This window comes from Lactuca sativa, chromosome 1, assembly GCF_002870075.4.
Source record: "Lactuca sativa cultivar Salinas chromosome 1, Lsat_Salinas_v11, whole genome shotgun sequence".
Lineage (NCBI taxonomy): Eukaryota > Viridiplantae > Streptophyta > Magnoliopsida > Asterales > Asteraceae > Lactuca > Lactuca sativa.
Window position 1 is genome coordinate 35,394,601 of NC_056623.2, and position 7,556 is coordinate 35,402,156.

A 7,556-nucleotide genomic window follows, 5' to 3' on the forward strand; every position below is an offset into this window, starting at 1 on the left:
TCTGCTGGGTTATCTTCGGATGATATCCTCTTCACTACGAGTTGTCCTTCTTCTACAAGATGTCTAATAAAGTGGTATTTTCTATCGATGTGTCGTGATCTACCATGATCCCTTGGTTCCTTGGTCAAGGCAACCGCTCCTTCATTATCACAGAAAATCTCCATGAGCTCCTTTATGGCGGGTACAATTCCAAGATCACCGATGAAGTTCTTCAACCATATTGCCTCCTTCGACGCTTCGCTCGCTGCAATGTACACTGATTCGCACGTTGAATCAGCTATGGTTTCCTGCTTGGAACTTTTCCAAGTCACTGCTCCTCCATTCAGGGTAAAGACCCAGCCCGACTGCGAACGGTAGTTGTCCCTGTCGGTTTGAAAGTTGGCGTCACTATACCCTCGCACCTTCAAGTCATCACTCCCTCCGAGGACTAAGAACCATTCCTTCTTCCTCCGAAGGTACTTAAGGATATTCTTTACCGCAATCCAATGGGCTATGCCAGGGTTCCCTTGATATCTACTAACCATGCTCAAAGCAAAGGCTACATCGGGGCGAGTACAAGTCATAGCATACATGATTGAGCCAACTGCGGAAGCGTATGGTACTTGGCTCATTTCTGCTATTTCAGCTTCGGTACTCGGACTTTGAGTTTTACTCAACTTGGCATTACTTTGTATCGGTAATTCTCCCTTCTTTGAGTTTTCCATACTAAAACATTTTAGTACTTTCTCTAAGTAAGTGTTCTAACTAAGTCCTATCAGTCTCTTACTTCTCTCTCTTACTATCCTTATTCCCAAAATGTAAGAAGCCTCTCCGAGGTCGTTCATAGCGAAGCACTTCCCGAGCCAGGACTTAACCTCCTGCAGAGTCGGGATGTCGTTTCCTATGATTAATATGTCATCGACATACAGAATGACGAAGCTTACTATACTCCCACTGGCTTTGACATATACACACGATTCATCTTCGCTTCGTACAAATCCAAACTCTTTGACTTTCTCATCGAAGCAAAGATTCCATCTGCGAGACGCTTGTTTAAGTCCATAAATGGACTTCTCAAGCTTACACACTCTATTCGGATGCTTCGGATCCACAAACCCCTCTGGATGAGTCATGTAAACATCCTCAGCCAACTTTCCGTTAAGGAAGGCGGTCTTGACATCCATTTGCCAAATCTCATAATCATGAAATGCGGCAATCGCTAGCATCACTCTAATAGATTTTATCTTTGCAACTGGTGAGAAGGTCTCGTCATAGTCAACTTCGGGAGTTTGAGTAAAGCCCTTCGCGACCAATCGCGTTTTATATGTGTGTACGTTTCCATCCACGTCGGTCTTCCTCTTGAAGATCCATTTGCACCCAACGGTCTTACGTCCGGGCACATTATCAACCAAATTCCAAACTTGGTTATCATACATGGATTGAATCTCGCTATCCATTGCCTCTTTCCATTTCGCAGACTCCGGGCCTGTCATGGCTTCCTTATAGCTATTAGGTTCATCAAGGTTTATTAGTGTACCATCACTAATATACGTGTCCCCTTCGGTAGTAATATGAAAACCATAAAACTAGGGTTGAACTCTAACTCTTTCGGAACGTCTAAGAGGTAAGGACTCGTCAATTGGTTCAACCAGAGTTTCCTCCTCGGGTTGAGTGCCAGCGGTAAAGGTTCCTTCATCTATCGATTCTTGAATCTCTTCAAGCTCGATTTGCCTCCCACTGTCTCCTTGGCCTATGAGTTCTCGTTCTCGGAAAACTCCTCTCCTCGCAACAAAGACAACATTGTCCTTCGATCTATAGAAGAGATATCCAAAGGATTTCTGCGGGTAGCCGATGAAAATACATCGCTCACTACGAGGTTCGAGCTTGTCGTGAGTATCTCATCTTACGAAAGCCTCGCAACCCCAAACCTTGATATGTGCTAACGAAGGAGCTTTCCCCGTCCACATCTCGTGAGGTGTTTTGGCAACCTTCTTAGTAGGGACTCGATTAAGGATATGGGCGGCAGTCTCTAAGGCATACCCCCAAAAAGAGATAGGTAGTGAAGCACGACTCATCATAGAGCGAACCATATCCAATAAGGTTCGATTACGCCTTTCTGCCACACCATTCAATTGTGGTGTCCTAGGTGGCGTCAATTGTGAAACTATTCCACACTCCTTGAGATAATCGTGGAATTCAAGACTTGGGTATTCTCCTCCTCGATCGGATCAAAGCATCTTGATTTTCCTGCCCAATTGATTCTCCACTTCATTCTTGAACTCTTTGAACTTTTCAAAAGTTTCTGACTTTTGCTTGATTAAATAGATATACCCATATATACTATAGTCATCGGTAAAAGTCATGTAGAAGCGGTTCCCATCCTTCGTGGTTGATCTAAACGGTCCACATACATCGGTATGTATTAGGTCCAATAGACCCTCACCCCTTTCGCAAGAGCCAGCGAAGGGTGACTTAGTCATCTTTCCAAGCAAACAAGATTCGCATGTGTCATCTTCCCTAAGGTCGAATGACTCCAACACTCCATCCTTTTGGAGTTGGGCTATGCGTTTCTTGTTGACATGTCCAAGATGACAATGCCACAAGGATGCTTTATCCATACTATTGGAAGAATCTATGTTCAAAACAACATTTCCTAAGTTATCAACAATCATAACAGTTTCATATATTCCATTACATGGTATAGCTTCAAAATAAAAGACACCATTTAGATAAGCTAAAATAGAACCATTCTTATTATTAAAAGAAAATCTAAAACCTTGTCTAAACAAACCATGAAATGAAATGATGTTTCTAGCCATTTATGGCGAATAGCAACAATTGTTCAAATCTAAACTTAAACCATTCCTAAGCACTAAAGAATACACTCAAATCTTGGTCACAGGCGACGATCTTCTGTTTCCCATGATTAGATTTATTCTTCCAGCCTCCACATCCTTATTTCTTCTTAGTCCCTGCACATTAGAACAAATGTGGTAACCACAACCGCTATCAAGAACCCAACAAAATAGCATGAGATGAATCATTAGATTTAATTGTGTATATACCTGCAAAAGACGGCTTGATCTTTCCTTCCTTGATGGCTTGCAGGTACTCTAGGCAGCTTCTCTTCCAATGTCCTATCTTGTGGCAGTGGTGGCATTCTGCCTCCTTTGGGTTAGGGCAGGGCTTAGCAGGATCGACTTTGGTCCCACTAGAAGAGGCACCATCTCGGGCTTTAATCTTACGATAGTTCTTAGATGAAACCTTCCTCTTCTTTCCCTTTCCTTGTCCAATAGCCAAGACAGGAGCAGCGGGTGGATTAGGAGTTGGTGCAACAGACTTGTCCTTGAAGTTGCTCTCAGCGACCCTCAAGAGACCTTGGAGTTTGCTTAGGGTGACCTCTTCTTTGTTCATGTGGTAGGTCATCCTAAATTGATTATAGCTTGGAGGCAAAGAGTGAAACACCATGTCGATCGCCAAGTCTTCCCCAAAGTCAACATTCAACTTGCGAAGGCGGTCGACATAGCTTTGCATCTTTTGCAGGTGCACGGTAAGAGACTCTCCATGACCCATCTTAGCGGAAATCATGTTAGTGAAAATCTCATAACGCTCTTGTCTCGCGTTTTGGTGGTATCTCTCCAATAAGTCTTGATGCATCTCGTACGGGTACATGTTCTCATAGGAATTTTGGAATTCGGAGTTCATAGTGGCTATCATGATGCATTGTACCTTCGTTGCATCTCGCTCGTGAGTTTCAAAAGCGGTCATTTCAGCCGGAGTAGCGATTTCAGGGTTAATTTTCTCGAGTTTCTCATCGAGGACATACTCCTTATCCTCATTGCGAGCAATGGTGCGAATGTATCTTATCCATTCGCTAAAGTTCGTCCCATCGAAAGTGACCTTTTGACAAAGGCTCATCAATGTGAAAGAACTAGCAGCAGCGTTGTTTGCGTTCGACATCTACAAATAGAAATGACAAAGATAGATTAGAATATGAATCCCTAATTATCACCCAATAAGAAAAATTAGGGCTAGGATCCAACAACAATATTTACATATTAGAAATGGGATGCCGTAATCCAACATGCAAATAATATGAAGGTAAGTGAATGACGATTCACTAATTCTCCAACATAACTTTAAGTCCTAAATGTACTGAGAATTCCTAGGTTCGGATGAGATTCATTGAAACTTTTCAATGACATGTTTAAATCTCGATATGCCCCTCTTGTTTGTGACTGGGATACCGAGGATCACAAAGCGGGTGTGAATTACCATGCAAATTCACATGGTGCCTTCATTGTAACGATCACCAATTCGATGTGCCGGTAAACCACACACGCTCCATCGAACTATGATAAACAATGAATCACCCTTTGTCACCTTCGCTTAGAACCAATTAGTGTGCCGGTAAACCACACACGCTCCACTAACTTCTTAGCAAGGTGCAAAGTGTAATTTCATGGGATTGCATCAATTCACTTTTCCTAAAGTAACTAAGATTGGGAAATTTTAAAAACATGTAGTTACTTTGTATTTCATATTATACTTTTAATGAGAGGATGAGGTTGCCCTATCCTACCCGTTCGGCTAACGACCCTCCACCGATCAAGCAAGCGGTGGGTGTGAGTGTACACCCATTAAGCGCCATTTTATAGGCCGCAACCTTATACCCACCTTATAGATCGGCTTCGTGAGTGAGGCCTACTAACGGTAAGACTAGCATTTTAGTTATACATACATATATATATATATATATATATATATATATATATATATATATATATATATATATATATATATATATATATTAATCTTGTAATATTATATTAGTATAGGGTTGTATTTTAATCTTTTAAAAAATCTAGGGTTTGAAATTTAAATTGTCTAAATTAAAACTTTAAATCACAAAACATAAATTTCAAAACTTGAGGACAAGTTTTAAACATTTAAAACATGGAGGATCAAATAACAAATAATCTTTATTAACAATTAATTCCATAATTATCCATATTTGATTTATTTAAAGATTTCTTGCAAGATAATTACCAATTTAATCAAAATAATTAATTAATTATCACATAAGGAAATTAAATATTTTATTAGTTGATAAATATCTTTAATTAGATCAATATTATAGTCATATATATCAGAAAATCGGATTAAGTTTGATCTAATATGATAAAGGCAAGTTTCCAGAAGATAATCATCAAAAAATCCCGAATCTGGCATTTCCTGACGCTCGGACTCGCCGAGTACCCATTCTGGACTCGCCGAGTCAGGCTAACTCGCCGAGTCCATGACTCAGAAACAAAAAAATCGAATTTTGCAAATAAGATTCAAACAAACAAGCAACAATTTAATAGAAACCAATCTAGGCTCTGGTACCACTGATGGGTTTTAGCCATAAGAACTTTCCTATGTGCGCATGCAAAACCCTAATGCTTGGATCTAGGCTTTCTAATTAAACATGCTTTGAATCCAAGACTTCTAATAACTAATTATGTATAAGAACAATACAAAATCAGATCTAGAAGTTTACCTTTGAATCTCTTGTTTGATCTTGTTGTCTTGGAGCTCTAGAGTCACAATTGTCACTCCTCTAATGGCTTACAAACACCAACTAGCAAAGAGGATGATTTGAGAGAGAGGTTGGGAAGAAATCGGCCAGGGGTTCTTTTCCTTTGAAGAGATGCCGATTTCCCTTGCTCAAGGGGTCTATTTATACTTGTAGACTCCTAGGGTTTCACCTTTAAACCCTAACTGGATAATCTTTCCTTAAAGCAATCCAAATCCTTACCTTAGATAAGCTATGGACGATTTTGAGCTATCCTAAGCCCTAGAATCCGTCCAACCCTTATCCTTTAAGGATTTACAGTCTAAAGTGTAACTATCAAACAATTGACAGTTTATACCCTCTTATTTAATTAATCTCTTTAAGTCACCAAATTAATACTAATTAATTTATGACTCATATTAATCAAATAACAAATTATTATTCATTATATTATTCTCATAATATATCAATAATATTTATTCTCTCATAATAAATCATCCTATCAAGTTGATATGGTGAAGGCAACCCAAAAGGACTATGCACAATCGGGTCAAATACTTGTCTAATATAGTTGCAGCCTTAGACACTATTCCAACACTACCATGATCCCTCAGTTCCTTGGTCAAGGCAACCGCTCCTTCATTATCACATAAAATTTCAATGGGCTCCTTTATGGTAGGCACAACTCTAAGGTCACCAATGAAGTTCTTCAACCATATTGCTTCCTTTGACGCTTCGCTCGCTGCAATGTACTCTGATTCGCACGTTGAATCAGCTACAGTTTCCTGCTTGGAACTTTTCCAAGTCACTGCTCCTCCATTAAGGGTAATGACCCATCCCGACTGCGAACGATAGTTGTCCCTGTCGGTCTGGAAAATGGCGTCACTATACCCTCGCACCTTTAAGTCAACACTCCTTCCGAGGACTAGAAACCATTCCTTGGTCCTCCGAAGGTACTTAAGGATGTTCTTGACCGTAATCCAATGCGCTTTGCCAGGGTTCCCTTGATATCTACTGACCATGCTCAAAGCAAAGGCCACATAAGGGCGAGTACAAGTCATAGCATACATGATCGAGCCAACTTCGGAAGCGTAAGGTACTCGGATCATCTCAACTATCTCGGCTTCGGTACTCGGACTTTGAGTCTTACTCAACTTGGCATTACTTTTGTATCGGTAGTTCTCCATTCTTCGAGTTTTCCATACTAAAACGTTTTAGTACGCTATCCAAGTAAGTATTTTGACTAAGTCCTATTAGTCTCTTGCTTCATTCTCTCACTATCCTTATTCCCAAAATGTAAGAAGCCTCTCCGAGGTCCTTCGTAGCGAAGCACTTCCCGAGCCAGGACTTTACTTCCCGCAGAGTCGGGATGTCGTTTCCTATGAGCAGTATGTCATCGACATACAAAACGAGGAAGCTAACTATACTCCTACTGGCCTTGACATATACACATGACTCATCTTCGCTTCGTACAAATCCAAACTCTTTGAATTTCTCATCAAAGCAAAGATTCCATCTGCGAGACGCTTGCTTAAGCCCATAAATGGACTTCTCAAGCTTGCACACTCTATTGGGATGCTTCGCATCAACAAAACCCTCTGGCTGAGCCATGTAAACATCCTCAGCCAACTTTCCGTTAAGGAAAGCGGTCTTGACATCCATTTGCCATATCTCATAGTCATGAAATGCTGCAATGGCTAGCATCACCCTAATACACTTAATTTTTGCAACTGGTGAGAAGGTCTCATCATAGTCAACTTCGGGAGTTTGAGTAAAGCCCTTTGCAACCAATCGCGCCTTATAAGTGTGTACATTCCTATCTACGTCGGTCTTCTTCTTGAAGATCCATTTGCACCCAACCGTCTTATGTCCGGGCACGTTGTCAACCAAATTCCAAACTTGGTTGTCATACATGGACTGAATCTTGTTGTCCATCCCCTCTTTCCATTTCTCAGACTCTGCGCCTGCCATGTCTTCCTTATAGCTATTAGGTTCATTTACATTTATCAGTGTACCATCA